The 22050-nt window shown below is 37.6% G+C and overlaps 1 protein-coding gene across 3 annotated transcripts in view; it reads left to right on the forward strand.

Annotated features, from left to right (window-relative positions):
• The window catches only part of LOC120636346 (potassium voltage-gated channel protein Shaker), a 133041-nt gene that overhangs the window by 93227 nt on the left and 17764 nt on the right, over nucleotides 1–22050 (forward strand). The gene's annotated exons all lie outside the window — the stretch shown is intronic.

The raw sequence follows: 22050 nt of genomic DNA on the forward strand, positions 1-22050 counted from the left end.
ACGCTGGTCCAGTGCGGTTTGGTGGACTTCACACGGCTTTGCGAATATTATGGAGAACTTTGAGGCATGCAGGTTCCCTCACGATGTTTTCCTTTACCGTTGGAGCAAGTGATATTTTAATTACTTACTCGTAATACGCACATAACTTGAAAAAGTTCGAGCTGTGTGTTTTAATTCGAACTCAGTCCCCCGAAAATGAAGCTGACATGCTCACCACTCGGCTATACAATAGCTGTATAATATGTAATGGTGTGTTGCATATTCTTATACTTAAACTTTCCATGTTGGCGTCAAAAATTGCTGTTAACTAATGTGTGATGTTTTGTTGATAGCGAATGAATGGCATTCAGTTATATTTTTACTTTGCCACCGGCTACATACTACCCACGTGCATACAAATTACAAATAGAGATTTCCTCGCGATTGCACGAAGCTCTCAATACTACTAAAACTATTAATATAATATTGAAGCGGTTATAGCCTAGTGGTTAGGCTTCACGTGCAAGCTAAAATCCCAGCTTCATACTTTCGTAAGTTTATTCAAATCAAAAAATATAACTTGCTTCGACAATGGAGGAAAACATCGTGAGAAAATCTGCATGCCTGAGACTTCTCCGTAATGTTCTCAAAGGCGTGTGACGTCCACCAAACCGCACTGGGCCAGCTTGGTGGACTACGGCCTAAACTATTCTCACTGTGGGAGGAGACCAGCGTAATATAGTCGGCCGGCAATGGGTGGGTATGATAATGATGATTAATCTGTTCGAAGTGGGCACAACTTAATCGTAATGATCTTCTAAACACGCAAACGAGAGAGAAAGATGCTAAGACAAATTTAGCTGAACGTCTCTATCTCAAACCCGATGTGTAATATTTACTTTGCGTAAACTCCCAGGCGGTAGTGCATGCGTGTGTTAATGTAGTAGTATTAGTGAATGTCTTCATTAAAATGTTCGCAAATGTTCAAAATAGCTCGGCACAATTCGAAATAGTAGCTAGTTCAACTAATAATATCTAGCGATGTAACGCGTTGCAATGTGACCTGCAAAACATCAAGGGCGAGGTAGGTACAGTGTGTAGGAATGAATTACATCCGGCTAATTGTAAATGAAACTATGAGTAGGCTATCGCAAGCGAATTGCTTAAAGTAGAGCGCTCATTTGTCACCACCGAACGCGTGTAAAAATTGTCTCAATCAAATCAATCCTACAAACATGAGCCTAGTCTATAATCATAATTACCGGCCCATTTTAGGGTCCAGGTTTCCTCTCAGGCATGCAGATTTCCTCTCGATGGTTTCCTTGTTGTTTATAGCAAGTGATACTTAACTGCTTAATACGGACATAACTCCGAAAAGTCAGAGTTGCTTGCCGAGCACTCGGTCCTCCCAAAAGGTGGCTCAAACCCTTGCCACTAAACTAAAACCGCTTTAAGGAATCATCATCGTCATCAACCCAATAGCCCATAATCGACCACGCTGGACAAGTGCGGTGCGGTGCGTGGACTTTTTACGCCCTTGAGAATAGTATGGAGAACTGTCAGGCATGCAGGTTTCCTCACGATGTTTTTCTCCACAGTTACAGCAAGTGAAATTTAAGTGCTTAAATTAAAACTCAGTCTCCAGAAAGGTAGCCGAAGCCTTGCCCACTGGGCTCCTAAGGAATCATCGCATCCTAAGGAATCATTTAGTTATGTTTAAGTTGCCGTATAAGTATAGTACTAGTGTGGATGAACGGGACGGGTAGTAATTTCAGACCGCGTCGACAGGTTCTTACGGTTAGTACGTTTTATTAAGAGTGTTACGACGCGTACAGTGCTGACAAATGTTGGTGACCCTAAAAAATTCGCGACTCGACGGTTCATTGGATTACTGCGCACTCGTAACATGACTGTTCCATTTCATGCCAGCGGAAAACTAGGTTTTAGACGGTGAATGGTTCACTAAGAGTGAAAAATTATGGGATACCTCCGCGGGACACTAAGCTGTTAGGCCTTTCAGTGTACGATATAAAGGGGCACACAATACCTTATTGTTCGACAATGTGGGAGAACGCCCAGGTGCCGGGAATTAAGACAGGACAAATCCGTCGCTTTCCTTTTACAATATAAAACGCTTTGTTGCTAATACACTTGTGAAGAAATGTACCGATTTATCAGGGAATGCACTGTACATAATTCCGATAGACATTCCTACCGATATTTCGGGCCACTATTGCTTTTGGTAATGTCGGTTGATTTTTCAACAGGTGTTACGATAAAATGTGTCGATATTTTTACTTGGTGTGCCGGTCGGTATTACCGGTCAATATCCCTAGTAGTGTTATCGACGGAATTTCCTGCTGGCATCATATATATCGGATTGAGTTTCACTAGACAAGACACTAACAAATTTAAATGAAACCACCCATGTTTCATAATAATTATTTAGTTAAAGATTTTTAAACACTCTTCTTTTACGACTTTGTGGCGTAAGTAGAACGCGTAAGTTTGAACGAGCGTGATATCGGTGAGACAATTTATCGGAGACAATAGCTCTAGTCACTGGCTTGCTTTAACGGTAAAGGAAAACCTCCATACTTGAGAGATCTCCGCAACATTCTCAAAGGCATGGAGTCTACTAATCGCACTTCCAAAGTGGTAGACTACGGCCTAAACCCGTCTCATTCTGAGAGGAGACGCGTTCCCTGCAGTGGGTCGGCATTGGGTTGACAATGATGTTTATGATGAATATATCTAGACAGTGGCGTGCATAGAGGGTATGCACAGGGTATGAAGATGATATAAAATGAAGAAAATATCCAGTATTACGTATAAATACATGAGGGTAGGTTTTTTATAACTCTTACAATCTCGATCCTTAAGTCTTGTATAACTCGTACGGGCAGTGGCGTGCACTGGTTTTCTTGCCAGGGTATGCATACAGCAGGAAAATTGCATAAAACGGCAAAAATCCTCCCCTTATGCGAGTTATATAACACATTTACGGTAGGCAGTGCTTTTGTACATGTACGAAGTGCACGCCACTATATCTAGTGTGTCTTGTGTAAATACGAGTAGTGTTGAATGTTCGGATGGAAGTTTTCAATATAGAGGGCGGGGCGAAAGCAGCCGAGAGTCTACGAAGTAGAGGCTCTAGCAGTAAATACAGACATCGACGTAATATGAGAATGTAATTTGAAGGCGACAGGGGATTTGTCGTTGCAGATTTACGTGAAACTTTATGCAAGTTCTTATTTTAAATTGGCATCAGATTTATAAAGTAAATCCGTGCTTATATTTTTTAAATTCTACAGTAACTCTCTTCATCTATCGATGCACTGGTGGAACTATATATATAACCTACATATTTTTCTTTTGAGAATATCTCAGTAGCAGCTGGGAAAATAGCGTTGTTCACAAACGTGCTTAGTAGCGGATTATAGGCAATAATCAAATCAGCCGGCAGTTTTATCACTAAATATGATAAAAATCGTCATAGCCCACCTATCAACATTGGAGCAGCGTGGAGGGCCTTAGCCTTATGTCTTTCTCTAATTAGAGGGTGCCCAAAATACGCTGCTCTTACTGGAACGCTAAATTGATTGGCAACACGTTTTTTTCGGTAGCGTAGTAAAAACTAAGCGAAAGTAGAAGCGATGATAGCCCAGTTCGAATCCCAGCACGCAACTCCAACTTTTCTAAGTTATGTGCGTTTTAAGTGTGTAAAATATCACTTGCTTCAACGGTGAAGGATAATATCGTGAGGAAACCTGCATGCCTGATATTTCTACATAATGTTCTCAAAGGTGTGTGGAGTCCACCAATCCACACAGCCAACGTGGCCTCAACCCCTTCTCATTGTGGAAGAAGACCCGTGCCCTATAGTGGGCCGGTAGGTAATAAAAACATACCACAATAACCACAGCCAACTCTGATGAAACAAAAAAAAAGCTTGTTAAAATGTTATTATTCAGTATCAATTAAAGTGGAAGAAGCAAACGATATGCAGAGGTTGCATTCCATAGCGCCAGGTGACGCGGCCTATAAACCACCCAGTCGCATTGCGGTTACGCAATACGGATCGCGTCGCCTCTTGCAGTGTAGTATAGCCTCACAAACTTAAGGTAGATACAAACCAAACACGCAGCGACTGACCTTATCTTTATTTAAATTAAAATTCAGCTTTCTTATTTCATGTATGTATTAACTGAAATCAAAGCAAGTGATAGTTTAAAACTGAAGTGTAATTCGTTTAATCTGTTTATAAATTAAATATATACGAGTATATACAAATTAAATATATGTTCACCCAAAAAGTACACATAATATACACAGTATATTTATAGCTCATGGAATGCGTTCGGTTAAGATGACGCGAGTTTCATGATTTTTGTTCAGCCAAAAAAATTCTCAATAAGAAGATAAAAAAGTTTTCACTTCATAAAACTTAGCAAACGCGGCGAATTCTCACCTCCCGTACCCGCCCGGTCGCGAAAGCTACCGCCGTCGCAAAAGCGTGGCCCAAGCCTTACGTGAACGACGTTAAGCAATTTATGTATCAGTTTGCTGCAGACATTGGTAAGTGGGGACAAATTGGCAGTGAATTGCACTTGCCGTTCGATTGCTGTTCAGTCAACTGCCCTGAACCACTCGTGTGCGATCAAACGTGGCTCGCTGATAGGCTTCAACAGCGCTTCTCTTTAACGTAGACCAAGCGTGTCAAACCACTTTAAAGCTGAATGTACTGTGAAAACGGGTGCTCGGATAGGTAACAAAATTCTACTTCGAAACCCCGTTTGTGATATGATACCTATACTGTTTTGAACTTAAACATATTATGAAATAGATAAATAAATAAACATACTACGACACTACACACATAAAATATTGTATAATTGTATTATTTTGTTTATGCTTATTTTATTTGTGCGAGCATAGCGTAATAAATTTATGTCAACGCAGATCAAAGTAAATTTTAATGAATAATATACACAAATACAGATAAACTGAAAAACATTTATGTTGTTTAAAATAAAAATATAAAAATAAAAATAAAATTTTTCTAGTTGTGTTAATCAAACTGACGGCCTTGGACTTAGAAAGCAGAGTCTCTGCCCACTGCGCCAGTCGGCCTTCGAAATTCATAGTATTTCATATTCATTAGTACAATTAAGGGTGGGTTTTTTTATAAGGCATTTTTCGCCCTTCACACATTTAAATGCATTTATTTACTTTCAAATATATATTTTATTATATTTTAAACAACCTCAATATATACTACGATACTGCTTTATATAAACGGAGTCTAACCTATGCGGTATATAAGCGTAACCATTAGATGTGCGTACTATCATTATTCGCACTGTTATACTAAGTATTATGTAAACTATTTTACAATATGATATATCTGGCTATCTCTCTCAACGCCTGCCGTCCATTAAATACCTACTTTTCAACATTTTTACTTTACCAACTAACTTTTAATTTATCATTATTTAAATGTTTCCTTTGAAGGTACACGCTGGAATTGTGTAACCATTTAAAATGAAATAAAAAGCGAGCATATCGTAATAAGTTTATGTCAACGCAGATCAAAGTAAATACGTAAGATAAGTAAACAAATCACCTAGACAGCAAAATTTAGGTAGCGACCCAATAACATCACAAAATTAATATATCGTTAAACTGGGTCGCTTGAGAATATACAGGATGGAATTTCGGGAGTGGTCTGTAACATCGGAAACTTCATAATTGTTATTATTATTACCAAACTAGTGCGAAAAGTTAAAATAAATAGTTTAAAGTAAATAACAGCTTTGAAATGGTTACAATATAGCGTACCAGAAATTATAATAAATCATCATCATCAACATCAGCCTTTAATGTACCACCGCTGGGCACAGGCAGTCTGTCTTGTATGGTGGATGGTTTTAGAGCATAGACCCACCACGCTGCTCCGGATGTAGTTTGGTAGGTAGGCCATGACTTTATAATTGTGAAAGAGTTATTACAGTCAATTTAATTATTTTAGAGTTTATCGATTATAACGATTGTACGAATTGATGGATGGCTGAGGCAAGTATCTGGTGTGAAAACAAAAGATGTTTTTTAACAGAACTGCCACGGTCAGATATATGTTGTTTTAAGGCGTAAGATTAGTTTTATGGTCCAAACCAATCAGATTCGAATACAATAAACCATGGCAACACCCTGAGTTATCGAGAAAATAAAATAATAAAATGAGCAGGCTCAAGTAGTCCCGGAGCTGTGGAGAGTTGTGTTGCGGGGAACCACTAGTCTTGTACTTAAGGTACTGCTTCACTAAACCTCACCCTGTATATATGCAGACGCAGAACAGCTGAGATTCCGAGTTTTCGTCTCGGTACGTGATGCGTTGACTTCGTCGGCTTTACTAAACCCGAAAAACATAATGATGCCTTATCCACGGGGAATCATGAAATTTCACCTACATATCTGAAGCATGAGGATCTTCGTTTGTACTACGCACCGCCGTTTACCAAGACATTTATTAAAATACCAGAGTGAGCGCGTTCTAAAAAATAAACTTTCATACCCTAATCCACCCTTTGGGGGTGAAACTATTATGGAACCTTAAATAGGAATTTTTCTAATTAAATTGGCAACCTAAATTCCCTATATATCTTCTTTCCTCGTCCCCAAGATTTGAACTTTCGAACGCAAACTTTCTTTTAATTCGAGTAGAACAACTTCAATATAAAATATATATAATTAACCATACAAAAAAAATATTATAAAACACGTTCACAAAGAAAATAATGCTTGAGATTTTTTTATTAATATCTTTAGATTAAAGATAGCCTATGTGGCACCTAAAAAAGCATTAGATTGCGTACCATCATTGGCATTCCTGCCATTGATTCATGGCAATCCTGGCCTATACCTTAGAGACTTACCATACAAAAACGACGCTACCATGCCGCCCTAAATTTTGTGGGGCCGGCGCGCTTTAAATCCCAAATATAGACGCCTTAAAATACCGGGCTATAAATAATTGAACTTGGGTGTTTCACTGATCTCTGTGGACGCTCATGCTGAATTTCAGCCTGTGACGACATAACACATGTCATTGCCAAATAGTAGGCCCACTCTACGGCGGGAATACGCACATCGTGTTTTATTATTATAATAATATTTCGATATGATATGAGGTTCTGGAAATAATCGAATGCGTTCTCGTCAAACCATCTATATTTTCAGACCAAATTATGTATAAACTAAATAGTAAATCGACGTATAGTGTAGTTAAGCCAGACCGATAGTGTATATTCTTGTAAATCTGCCATGCCTTTAATAGTTTGCTAATGTCTGTGCCTGCTTACAAGTCTGGTTTCATATCAGACACTTACTTAAGAAGCATTTCGGCTGTGGAACAAGTTGACGGGGTCGAACTCGTTCTAGACGTCAAGTCAGTCAGTCATTGAGTGACACCCTTCTCCGCGGCGTAAGCACTCTGGTGTCTGGTCCAGGTTTTCCTTTTTACACGACTTTTTTTTTAAATTTTGAATACGCGTTTACATTCATGTATACGAATGTTATGTTTAGGAAATTCATGTATTTTACATATATTTTTTACTCCCTATAGTTTTTTATCTTGTTTTCACCACAACCTTGGGGTTACTCTTTTGGTTGCCTAGAAGAGATCGCTATATAGCGGTAAGGCAACAAAAACATAACCTCTATTTACTTAGCTTAAAAACATGACAGAAAACAAGAATACATATTACCTATTCTTGTTTTATGTCATATTATATATTTCTGTGACGTACAATAGAATTGTATTCATTCATATAAAAGTATTCATTGTCTGTCTACAGAAAGTGCACCGTATGTACGTACTACGTAATTAATCTATGTGCTAAATTAGATTAAGATTAATTCAGCGGTCCAGGCTAACACAGGTAACATACTACGAAACAAATGTTTCTTTTAACCCCGTGGGAACCCTAAATTTTCTCGGGATAAAAAGTCCACCAGCTATCCTTCTGCAAAATTTTGCTACCATTCATGAGCAGCAAAGAATATTTCTTTTAATAACCCGGAATCGTTATGCAGGTGTTTTTCAGGCATAAAAAGTATTCTATATTCATAGCGGGATCAGTCTTGTTTATATTTAACTTAAGGGCTCTTGTCGGTGTAAATCTCTCCAACCTTCTCTATCCCATGGCCTTCTCTTTCCACTCTTCATAAGTCACCACCTCAACCCATAGTCTCATATTATGTCCCGCAAAATCCAGTATCGGTCGTTCTCTTCCGCGCATATCGTCTATTTGTGTTTTCGATGCGTATTAATGAAATAATAAACAGATAAGAAATTTTCCAAGCCTAAACTTAAGCATAAGCAAAGATTTATCGATACTTGAAAAAACATTTTCGAACCGATATCGAGATAAGAGAAGCTTGTTAGCCCGTCGATTCTTCAGAAACGTGTTTACGTTTTCGGTCCGGCCCTCTGCAGGGAACTCCAGTGAAACGAGTAAGGCCATTAATAAGAAACAACATTTATTTATTTCGTCGTAAACTTTTTGTGTGTGTTTATAATTACAATATTCTGTAAACACTCACTGCTAGCGTTCACTAAAAAATGCCCCAATATATTACGTGTGTATAACGTAGCGCTAAATATACGAGACACGAATTTGTAATAGGCCTAGATCAGACGGTCAATATTTATTTTAACTTTCTTTGTTCGTGTCCGACCTATCCGGTTTAAAACTCGTAATCCATTTTCTGAGTAATCAGAGGCATTAGATTAACCTACAATTTTGTATAGGTAATCACTAGTGTCAAAGTCAAAGTAAAATATTTCTTTATTCAAATAGGCACACAGATGGCACTTTTGACGCGTTCATCATCATTGTCTTATCAGCCCATCACTGGCTGACAGGGCACGGGTCTCCTTTCACGATGAGAAGGGGCTAAGGCTGTAGTCCACCACGCTGGCCCAGTGTGGATTGGTGGACTTCACACACCTTTGAGAACATTATGGAGAACTCTCGGGCATGCAGGTTTCCCCAGGAAGTTTTTCTTTTCAAACGCAAAAAAAATTAGAAAAGTTAGAGGTGCGTGCTGGAATTCGAACTCGGCCCCCCGAAAGTAAAGTTTTAGTCCTACCTACTGAGCTATCACCACTTTCGTTGATGCGTCCGTTACATACAAAATATATACATAGTAGTGGGTTGGAGTACTGGATATAGAGATCAATTTGCGCTACACTAATAACCGAATATAATAGGAATCCTCTGTGGTACGTCTACTACCATCTAAAAATATCCCCAGCTTGAGCGAGTTAGCCCTACTGTTGGGAAAGGCAACGGTGTCCAGCGGTGGGCTGTTATAGGCTTATACAGTGGCGTGCATAGAGGGTATACACAGGGTATGCAGATTATATAACATGAAGAAAATACGTTACTAGGATACTAACTAAAAAACATAAGGATAGGTTTTTTGTAACTCTTACAATGCCTATACTTAAGTTTTTTATAACTGGTATGATTTTTTTTTCCTTTTATATCATCTGCCCGCTTAGTGCATACCATTTGCATACCCTGTATGCACGCCACTGGGCTTATAGCACATCATAATTGATCTCATTTATATTTGTACTAACTGTTGCCCGCGATTTCGTCTGCGTTTGATTTTGTTTTTGGATGTGACATACAATTTAGTTGTAGTTCTAAAAAAATTTAAAGTATTTAGTATCGCTAAGCCTTAAATGAGGAGTTTGCTGCTGTCTGCTGAGGAGTTCTGTCCTCAATCTCCAACCATATTCAGATCTACACAAAGTTTAGGCAAAATAAAACACATGTTATAACCTCTATAGTACAAAAATAATTATTTAAATCGGTTATAATTTATCGGAGTTAACGTGTACAATCGTCAAACACTTTCATCTCCTCTTCCAAAGGAACCGAGCTTAATGTCGGGATAAAAAGTATCCTATATTAATTCTATCACTTCCAAAAATATGTGTACAAAGTTTCATGAGTAACCGATCCTCAGTAGTTTTTGCGTGAAAGCGTAACAAACAAACTTACATTGACATTTATAATATTAGTAGGGATAGGGATAGGGATAGGGAAGTAGGGATAGGGATAGGGAAGTAGGGATAGGGATAAGGATGGTCGAAAATTGCAGGGAACGCCCATGGTGGTCACACTACGTCACATGCACACTGAATAATAAAATTTAAAGCCAGGAAATATTCGCGGTTAGTTTTACAGCGGCACTGTCGGCATATTAATGTATACGTGTAATAAAACGGTGATCGAAACGCTGATATTCACTATACTGTAGGTATAAAGTAAAGATCATCTTGTCTATCTGCATTTATTATTATTATTATATTTTTTCTTTTTTTACGTCTTGTTAGTACGGAAGGGCAACTTACACTAAATAGACGTAACTGCAATAAATCTCTATAAAAAAAAAAATTGGTTGTCTGTAAAGTCGGATTACTGACGATAGTTGAACGTGACAACGTCGTAAGAAAATACTGATGGAATGGTTGCATTTTTCAAAAGAAAATTTTAATTTTATTTGTTTGATAGATATTATCGTTGCTATAAACAATTGACACCAGATTCACTTTTCACTGCACTTCATCCTTGCCGAAAACATATAAATGTATTATTGTATAGAAGCTGTCCACGCGGACGCATCGCTCACTCAAGTAGGAGAGAGACAGATGTCGAACGCGGAGGCCGACTGTGCTTCTTTGTCGCTCGTTCCGCGCTCTCGCTTGCACTTCCTTGCCTTGAATGGAACGCCTCAGAGCGAGGTAACGCCGCATACGTAATTTTTTTTTTTTTTGCGTGCAGCCGGCTCCATCGAATTATAAGACGTTGTCACGTCAAAAATACGATCGCATTACGTCAACATAATCCATACCCTTTTTAAGTTCCAGAGCTGGTATGATGTATTATGGGCATAGGAGGGAGAAATTTTAAACTTACTCTGATAGATAAGAATTATTATCATAACATTTGTTAGGAAAATTATTGTTGTGACTATTTTACGATCTTCTGTACTTTTTGTGGAGCACAATAAAAGTGTTGTAGCAACATCAATCAAAATTTAAATACTACCTTGACAACAATTTGCATGCCAATTTGGCGTGGTACAGTTAAGATCTTTTTTTTTTCTGTAACGCCTGTTTACCTTTATCAGCAAATAAATTAAATGGAATTGAATTGTATTCATTCATTCATTTAACGACTTGTATACGTTCTTGACTACCGTCAAAGTGACAGTTTTATTTGACTCTTGCTGTTAACTAAGGGTCGTAACGTTCTGAAGCATAATCTGTTTTGCAGCCGATTGGCGCAGTGGGCTGTGACCCTGTTTTCTTAGTCCAAGGCTGTGGGTTCGATGCCCACAACTGGAAAATGTTTGTGCAATGAACATGTATTTCAGTGTCTGGGTTTTTACCTGTTGTACCCATCTGATAAGTATTTATGTATATTATTCATTAGTTATATTATTTTATAGTTAGAAAGTAACCTAATTTACTCTCCGGCCTTTTAACTAACTCTGTGCCAAAATCAAGTTGATTTATTAGGGCTCAGTTAGGGCGTCAAGGAAGGACAAACGAACAGACTTTCGGCAATTATAATATAAGTATGGATAAGCTATTCTATGTTGAAGGATGGATTCGTATATTTCATATCGAACCACTCTGTAAAAATATTAAAAAGGAAGCATATTTACTTTTCCATACAAACGTTAAAATGTGTTAACTATAACAAAGTGTTAACTAAAGACAACCCTATTGAAGATAAAATACCCAAACGCGTATACTACCTACGCTACGCGACGCTTACCTAATAAAGTGACAGTCGAGTCACATGATTTTAATTTTGCATGTGATGTTAGGGCTGTATCTTATTTCTTTCAGTAGAAATTATGGCAATGGTTTACTTAAAACTATAAGTTTTCGGTTTCACAAATAAGTCTCAGAAACAGCAAATATTGTACCTCTAAAGCCTGTAAAGTATTATTTCGATATTCATTTACACGTTGTATAATAAATTTAATAAAATGATTCTAAACCATCTATCGTAAGAGAGAGGACACCTGTGCCCAACATTAATAGGCTGTGGATGATGACGGTACCAAAACATTCCCATGGAGGTCACGGGCGAAAGCTACTTTAATGATGAAATCTCTTGATGAAAGCGTTACCGGCCTATCGGACACAGTACGCACCGCGCGCCCTTGGTGAACACACAATAAAATTTATTTTTGGAGCGGTCCATTGCCGAACGCAGCGCAACGGCCGCGTCGAAAGAAATACCGCGGTCACGGAGCGACGACGGTGGGCTAGCTCGGAAAATTATAATTTATGTACAAGGAACAACAAACTTGAACTAGTCGCACATTACAGTGCGAGCATTAAGCAGTGCTATTACCAATACTGTGCCCCTGGTACTATTTTCTTCAATATAGCAGATTGCGTTAAAAGCGGTATTAAGGGTAAGTTTTCAGCTTCACTTTTGGGTGTACCGAGTTGAAACCCCGGCTCAGAGTTTTGTGAATTTTTTTAACAATCAAGTTTTGATATTAATTCAAAATTCAAGGGTCGTTTTTTTAATGGCACGGAATATAATAGTAAATAGACAATCTGAACGGATATCGGCAAAATTTGAGCTTAGTTTATCTGACGATTAAAAACATTAGATAAGATTTAGGAAAACCAAAATATGTTTTGACAAACACAATAATATAAACTTACATATAAGGTAAAATAATTACATAATGATTCCTCAATATGTAATTTAATAAAAAAACGGTCATAGTCAGTCGTGGAAAGGAAGAAGATGATGATAACAAAAATAATCTTTCTAGCAATAGCTTAGTTGTTGCTTGAGTGCAAGCGATAAGCAAACCGAAGCATGCAAATGAAGCCTTTCGAAGCGTTAAAAAAAACAACGCCGTGTAGTTGAACAATGCCATTTGATTCACCATTTGAAGGCGCAGCGTCCTCTCGCGCTGCGCATGTGGTGATAGCAGCGATAGCGCATCCCAGCACGCACCTCTTATTTTTCTAAGTTATGTGCATTTTAATTAAACAAAATATCACTTGCTTCAACGGTGAAGGAAAACATCGTGAGGTAACCTGCATGCCTGAGAGATCATGTTTAAAGATGTGTTTCAAGCACTGGGCGATCCCAAACAGGGCGCGGGTCTCCTCCCACAATGAGAAGCGGTTAGGCCGTAGTCCACCGAGCTGGTCCTGTGCGGATTGGTGCACTTCACACACCTTTGAGAACATTGTGGAGAACTCTCAGGTATGCAGGTTTCCTCACGATGTTTTCCTTCATCGTATAGACCTATTAGCGCGGAAAAGTAAAAAAACAAACTGCTGCATATTAGTATATAAATAAATGGCCATACTAAAAAATTCCTAAACATAGGTAGATACCACTAAATATAGGCGCGTTCCCTTCTTTTCTCGCAAGGAAACACTCAAAATTCTAACGTTGTAAAAAATCAAAAATATAATATTAAAACCCTACAAGAAATAGCGGGAAAATTAATATCTAAGTGCACTAAATAACACTCAGTGATAATTGAGTCGGAAGCAATTCACGTGGACTCCTTGAGAGTACTTCGTTAAAACTTACTCGTTAACGCCTTTTAAAATTATGAGTAGTCATTTCGGAGGCCGCTCTTACGATGTTAATTATGGATAAAAGAGGTATGAAAAGCCTTTGCAGAGAGGCCGGAGCTGTTTTTTTTTATCTTAGTTTTGCCGCGAGCTTCTGCTACAGAAAGGGGGTCCTCAAAGATATTAAAGTTCTCGAACCTAGTCTTAAAATTGCAATATTAAAAATTGTAGAAGACTGCGTAAGTATTGCAATAATACGCATCACAGCCAGTGCATACAGTGGTACGTTTAAACTCTACTATTATATAAAAAAAAGTAATATGATACTACTACACTACTATACTACTGACAAACATTAGGGACCTTCTTTATGCGCCAAAAGTTAAAAAAATAACTACTAGCAGTTGCCTGCGTCCTACATCCGCGTTTATAACGGTTTTTTTTACAAATCACGTGAGAACTGTTTGTTTTCCTTAAAAACAAAGTAGCCTATGATACTCTCTGTACTTTCAAGTATCTCTACTGGTGGCTTAGTTAGGGCGTGTACGAAGAACTTACGTATTTATAACATTAGTAAGGATGATTTCAATTTTTTTTTTTACCATCCTGTATCATTAAAGCGTATTTAACGCATGCTGATCACACTCCTCCTCCTCCTAGAACAGAGGACTTTAGATAGACCCACGCTTTTCCAATGTAGGTTTGTAGGCTTTGAAGATCATATTATCGCATGTTAGTGGTAACATGGGTACCCGGAATTTTGTATCAAAACAAAACGTGTGAGCCGTCACGGGACGCCTGGCAGATGTGAAACATCGAAATTTTCTGTAAGTTACTGCAGATATTGCATAATGAAAAGATAAAGCATTAGATATTTGTTCCACAAAGTAAAAATAAGTACAACCATTCCTTTTTGTAGGTCGGTTAATAATGACGGTTTTATTACAAAATTAATATTAATTTTTATTGTTATATACGAAATACAAAAATTCAATCATATAGCGTGGCGATGCGTCACCACGGTCTGTATCGCCACGCCAAAGATCAGGTTTAACCTCCGCTTATAGATGTTTCACATCAAAAATCCAATACATCACAAATCTGACCCGAGAATCGAAGCCAAACCTAAGCACTGGACCAACGCAGCAGTTAAAAAATATTGCTGAACTGGTTTGATGCTTACATTTAGTTGGATGGTAGCGAAATAAATAAAATTCTTGTGTTCAAATTATTACAGATTAAAACTAGTTTTTCTTCAGTTTGAGTTACCCTAACTACATCTAGCCACGCCACTTTTTAATACCGTACCGTACCGTGTCGTTCGGTACAATAGCGGGGTACATAAACGACACGAAAATGTTTAACTTTGAATATAAATCAAACTTAAAACACACTGTTATGGACGACCTCCGTGGGTTGTGATGTGGTCTGACGTATGGTTCGGTCGACAAGAGCAGTTTGTTATTTCAGAATTTTCCCTGATCTTCTCTGGTCGGAGACTGGCCGTGGCTGGTTTCCATCTACCAACTTAAACGCGCCGCCAAGCGATGTAGCGTTCCGGTACGCTACCGCAAAGAAACCGATCAGTAGTATGTTTATTGTAACTGCAAGTCCCCAACTATTTTATAACTACGAATTTATTTCGTCTACAAATCCAGTAAATCTATGGATTTTCTCTTCTTAGGAAAGGTAAACCGTTTTTTTACTCTGTATTCCCTACCATATGGCGACGGCAGAACAGAATACCGTTGTCACCACTCATCGTCCCGCGTGTCTTACGAGGCGACAAAGGAAAAGTCCTCTGCGTCCTCTGCGTTATGGGTTGGTGAGCGTCGGTCCAGCGTGGTGATTATTGGGAAACCCCCCCTGTTGCGACAGCTTTTAGTCCAGCTCTGGACTGTAATAGACCATTGATCCCCTATTAAAGGAAAGCACTATTTCTAGCCATGTCAATTTAGTTGGTTAGAGATTTATGTACAAAAGATTCGAACTCGGCCCCCCGAAAGTGTAGCCTAAATCCTAACCACTAGGCTATCGCAATAATACCTTATAAGTACATAATAGAAAGTTATAAAACACGTTAATCCCTTTAAACCATAAAATCAAACAAGCGTGCGTTAATAAATCCTTTTTGGAATTGTGTAGGTACATCGATGCGCGTAAAAACGTGATTTATCGATGGATCTTAAAAGCGGAGATTGATTTACCAATGTAATTACATCCCTATAACTTTTTAATCGCTTATTTTTATGTCTCTATTTTTAACCGACGTTTAAAAACGGGGAGTTCTAAACTGAAGGCGTGCTGGGTGTCTGAATTAAAAAGACAAAAATATTGATAAGTAACATCATCATCATCGTTTCATGACCACTTCAAAGTATTGGTCTCCTCTCAGAATGAGGCCTTCACAGACTTCACACGACTTTGAGAACATAATGGAACACTCTCAGGTTTCTTCACGATAAATTTATTTATTGTTAAAGCAAATGTTCTTCAATTAAACAATTCTGAAAAAAATTAAAAAAAAATTAAAATTTATTTCACGTCGGCCTAGTATAAGCACTTTTGAAACGTCAAGTCAGTCTATTTGTTATGACTCTACCAGCGGTTTGGAAGGCATTCTACCGAGAAGAAGAAGGTATTCTACCGAGAAGACGAGAAACTTAGCAGTTGCTCTTTTCCAACATCAACAATTTACATTTTACAACAATCATTTTTCTCTTTTGAGAGATGAAAGCGGAGCCGGATACTTCCAAGCAACATTGTCATTAAGAATTTCATTAATTGTATAGTAGCCTTCTGTAAAAAATGTGTTTTTTCATATTCTTTTCAGAATTATATTTTTAGTACTTAGTGTTGGGCACAGACCAACTTTTTCGTAGGATAAAATTCAAGAGCATGTACTTACCGCGCTTTTAAAAGATAGCGATGGTTTAACGTACTCTCCGAGGCACGGCAGTTGACACCGCTGTTTTACTGAGTCAGGGCGGCAGCTGTGCAACCCAAAACCTAACAATTTTTGGCCCGATCCAGGTTTCGAACCAAGGATCTTCAGTATTTGAGCATTCTAAAACAACCAGCTTAGATCAAAGAGGTTGTTAGGGTTTAGTTATAGTAACTTTGACAAATTTGGCTTATCTGAACTTCTCTAAACAGTTGTTAAGAAGTTTTGGTCGCATGTAAAGATCCAAAAATAACGCTCTGTATAAATCGATTATGGATTAGTAAATCGATTCCAGCAAAACGATATCCGGCGATAGTTTAAAGTGCGTCACGTCAGAAATGGCGGACGGAACCGCGGAAATGTTTATTAGTGGCCATCGGTGTGTTTACCCGATGCGAATAAATCATGCCTAATCGCAACACTCCTGTAGCCTTAGTAACTACAAGATTTGCTCGTTCGCCATCAGGATCGTTTTCAAATATGAAAATACTTGAACATCGGAGTATAATGGATCTTATCGGCATTGCATTAAAGCTCAAATATGCCTACAATCCTTTAGCTCGGACTCTTGAAACAACGTTTGTATAATAAAAATCTTAAGTACAGGACTTGCGACTCAAATGCGAATCACATTATGTCCATTTTACTTTGACTATACATAGTTTGATGTGCGGGAACGACTCCTCGATTGCGAGCGAGCGAATCTTGTACTAAGGCTACAGAATTATATTTTATTTATTTTCACAAACATTCCCCTTTGTGTACTTTACGAGTTTCCGATTTTTTATTTATTTCGCCGGTTGTTTGAAGTGCGGACTGAATTTTGTTTTCTTTTTTAGAATATTTGCCATTGTTAGTGCCAGTGACTTCACTCGCTTGTGTCATCTTATTAATTACTAACAGCTCCCTGTGACTTTGACGTAAAGTACACACCGCGTCGCATTGTCATCCCTCCCTATCGTTTGCTCAACTCCTAAAGGTCGTAGCGAGATTATAAATCCAATAACCTTCCACAAGAAAAAAAATTCAAATGCAAAAAGATTTCACAACTCCGACTTAGAAATTAACGCGTTCTTCCAAAAACTATAAAACTTACTCTTAACTTAATTAGTAATAGCTCTTTAGCTTTAGTTATAAAAGATTAGAAAGAAAAGCTAAGTTAAGTAATAGAAAATTAAACAACTACACACTTGTGTAGTCATTGAGCCACAAACATTTTTGTGCATCCCGTAAAAGTATTTTAATTTCCCGACATTCCCGAGATCCTATATCTGTGTGCAGATTGCAAAATATCTATAGAAAAAAAAGCGTCGGTCGGTCACAAGATACTAACAAAGGAGGCCTTATCACTTATCTCTTAAGTCAACTATAGCATAAAAATACAATGTATATTAGTCTTTCCGTCGCTAATTAAAGTAAAATAAAGCTCAATTTATTAAATCGAGCATTATGTTAATTTTATACCATGGACATACGCACAATAGCGCCTAGGTTTAAACCATTTTTCACTCGATTTTCTGAACCTTAGTTGTAGGTATACTTACGGGAAAAATATTGTAGTCTTAACATAGCCTAAATTCTGGCATGGAAAGGGTGCGAGCCGAATCGATTCATTACATGAGATCTGCAGCAAGACAGCATTTGCACTCCGCATTATGATGCGGAGTGTATACCTCCGCAATATGCTATCGCTTATTTAGATGCAGGTCTTAGCAATTATTTGGCGAACTGCGCAATATGTTGCGAAGTGCTTCTCCACAATATGTAGTGGAGTATTTCTCAGCAAACTGTTAAATTAGTTGCAGGACATTGATTGCATACATGAACATTGAACATTTATTTTTATTGGGTTACTAACAGTCCATTACAAACATTTTTCATTAAAAGTAATTATCATAAATGAAACATAATTCACTACATAATAGACTACACTTATTGATTGTCATTATGTCCTAAGTGAAATTCGGTTGAAGAATAACGCAAAAAGATAAAACTATTGTGTTTAACATTAAGACAAATGAAATTGAGTTATTTTATCCCTCCTCAAGTAAAAATAATATATTTTATGGCAGAACTACACCCCGCAATATAAACCGCAGTATTCCTCTGCAATATGCTATCACCTATTTATGTAGTTGCAGGACTTGCGTTTATAACACGAAATCTGACACAAGGTAGCATCCGCACATGTAGCAAAGTGTTCCTCCACAATATGCTATCGAAAAAATCTATGAAGATAGGATCTGTTTGATCCTATCATTCATATCATATTATATATATATTCTTAGAATTTTTTCGACGTGTTGTGCAACTAAATAAACAATTGCATGACTTGCATAACCATATCAACTTGGAATTTGTGGGTGAATATTAATACGACTTTTTTATTCATATTTCTATATTTCTGTAACCTTGTTATTCTAATATATTCTATAGTCAATGATTCACCAAATAAAAATGTATTATTTTACAACTATATTACAATGAGAGATGTTAGATGGTATAACAGTTAGATAAATAGTTAAAATAAATCACCAGGAGCTCTTTTTACTTCTGAGAAATTGAACACAAACAAAGCTAGAGCAATTTATAATAAATTAACACGTAATCTTTAGTACAGTTTATGTAAGTATAGGTTTGAAATAATTATATTAAGCTGTAAAGCCGTAAAATTTCTAACTGTACCATTCCCTCTTTGATCTAAGCTGCCGTTTAGTGGTTTTACATGTTGAATTATATTAATTCAGACACATGGCAACATTGCGGTCTCAAAAAGACACACTATCCATGTTTACTTCTTTGGTCAAAAGCATTAAGTAGTCGAGAAGACAGAACATTTGCAATAATATTGTTAAATATGTACGCATTTTGTTGAATGTAACAAAATGTTTCTTTTGTATACATACATATGAAGTTTTAAGTGATAACGGTATCAGTCTTATTGCTACCATAGATTTGTTTTATATATGTGCTGATGAAGCCACCTTATTTACAGTTTTAGTCACTTTGTCCTATTTCGTCACCTTTATTAAGCTCAATATCGATATCGAGACTTAATTTTAGATCATGACCATCACTGACTTGACGTTACTTTGCAACATCACTTGGATACAAAGGTGTGACTCTTTAGGCAATGTCACTCGACGTTGTGATGACGGTGTGATGCTTGTGTCACTCCTCTGCCTCCTTTTTGCAGTCATTGCCCCGGATCAAAAACTCATTCTTACGTAACAAACTTTACATATTCTAAGACTGTGAACAGAACTTAATTAAATTGTCCAGTAAAAGAGCTTCATCTGATATGAAACAATAAGGAAATGTTTGAATTATGTTTTGTGGTGGTGGCGCGTACACGCGGTCATTGACGCCAACATCTACCATCCAAAAATAATTTAGATCAGATTTATTGACGCCATAAGAACAATGCTGACGAACCCTTTGTAGTTGAAGAATATTTATATTGAATATGCTGGCTTCTGAGTTGCAACGCATTTACCACCTAACTCATCCCAAACTTTAATCTAATTTTTCCATTATTGAATAATTGTTTTTATTTACAGAGTGAAATTTCTGATGATATACGAGAAATTGCACCAGAATATCAAGCTATACAGACAAATGTTGGATATATTTCCTCAGAGGGAGAAGTAACGCCACCAAGTCCTTCACCACAAACCGAATTTTTGGAGAGAGTGTGTGCCTATCTATCGGAACCAACGCCAAGTAGTTGCAAGTCACTAGCTCTTGCCTGGGCAAATACATTGGTACATTTAGAGCCTACTCAAAGGCTATATGCCAAAAAAGCTATAAATGATATTCTATTTGAAGCTGAACTAGGGAATTTAAATAGATACTCCGTTAAAATAGAACCGGATAATTGGCAGTCTTCGTGTTATTCCGATACATGGGGCTCTTCAGCAACTTCTTCAGACTAACTCAAATAAACCAGTATCATCTCCGCATTCATCCTTTAGGTATCTACTGTAAAACATAATTTATCTTATCACGTCACCACAACCGCAACGAGACAGTTCACAAGTTTTTGGTCAGTATGAATGACCGTGACAGTATTCGTAAGACGATCAGTCAGGCATCATCAAACAAACTTTCAGCTTTATAATATTAAGCATGGGTTGATATAAAAAATGCATAAGTACACCACAAAATTAACATTATCGATTTTGGGTTCCCTCTGGCAAAGATCTCTGGGAACCCCTTTCAAACATTCCCTTCAATTTTCCTTTCATGTTTTGCCTGTTATCTTAATTATCTTACGCTCCCATCTACTTCGTTGTCGTCGCTTTTTACGTCTGCCAGAGTGTAAAAATTGTGCTCCACTTATCTTGTATCCCTCTCTTATCGTTTGTCCCTTATCCGCTACAGCGTCCTTATTTAAAGAGATGTCTTTCTCTTACAACACCAAAGTATCCTACAGTGTTGTATGTTGCTAAAGGAACGAGTTTATGGCATCTAATACACTTACTCGTATTTCATTCTGTAACACGTACATACGTCGTATATCGCTTCCTATCTCATCAGGCAAAAGTGCAATCTAAATCGACCTTGGCCCGCAAGAGTACTAAACCTGTCACTAGACACTTTGTTAAGCTTTGCTGTTCAGCTCTATTCTCAAACATAAGCGATATTTAGTAGATATGTATGCATTCATGGAGTATCGACCTGGGTAGTGATGAAACTGGCACATATTACAAAATGGGAATCTCTCAAATGAGAAAGGAGTACAGGGCGCTTAAATAGCGTAAATAGCTTAAAACAGTATTAATTTAAAATTGTTGACCTTTTTATTTCAAAATCATAACCTATTATATTCTGTACGATATACGGAATATAGTTAATAAATCTTTTTTTAAATAATATTGCTTTAAGCTCTGGAGGCAAGGTAAGTTAGGTAAAAGGCAAGCTTAGGGTAGGCAGCTTTTATGACATTCCTCCGCAAACATTCCACTAGCGCTCAACTTTAACGTGAACGGCACAGTCTCGTCTAACAAAGTGCAATGCATAATATTACCCTTGGTCTTGGGTCCGCAAAAGCAAGCTACTGATATCCATACTAATGTTGTGAATGCGAAAATGTTTTTCGTCCTCTTTCACAAGGCAATGTTTCTCTGTAGCGACGGATTGACGTAGTTGTTTGCGAGCTGGTGGTCCATGGACAGTGTATCATAGACTACTAAAAATCCACCATAATTGCATGGCATTGGCCTATGGGATGATAGTTAGTTGCCTCTACCTGTTGCTTCGTAAGTCAAGGATTTTACAAGTTTAACCTAAGGAGCTAGAGGATCGTGAGGTCCTTAAAAATGACATCAGAGGCTTGTCTAAGACTATTAATCTGCGGTTGGACAGCGTGGTTGGACTACAGCGTTAACGTCTCATTCTGAGTGGAGATAGGTGCCCCAAAGTGTTGGGTAATGAGATGTTAATAAAATACTGTCCATATGAACTATATCATCTATAT

The sequence above is a fragment of the Pararge aegeria genome, chromosome Z, assembly GCF_905163445.1.
Source record: "Pararge aegeria chromosome Z, ilParAegt1.1, whole genome shotgun sequence".
NCBI classification, from domain to species: Eukaryota; Metazoa; Arthropoda; class Insecta; order Lepidoptera; family Nymphalidae; genus Pararge; species Pararge aegeria.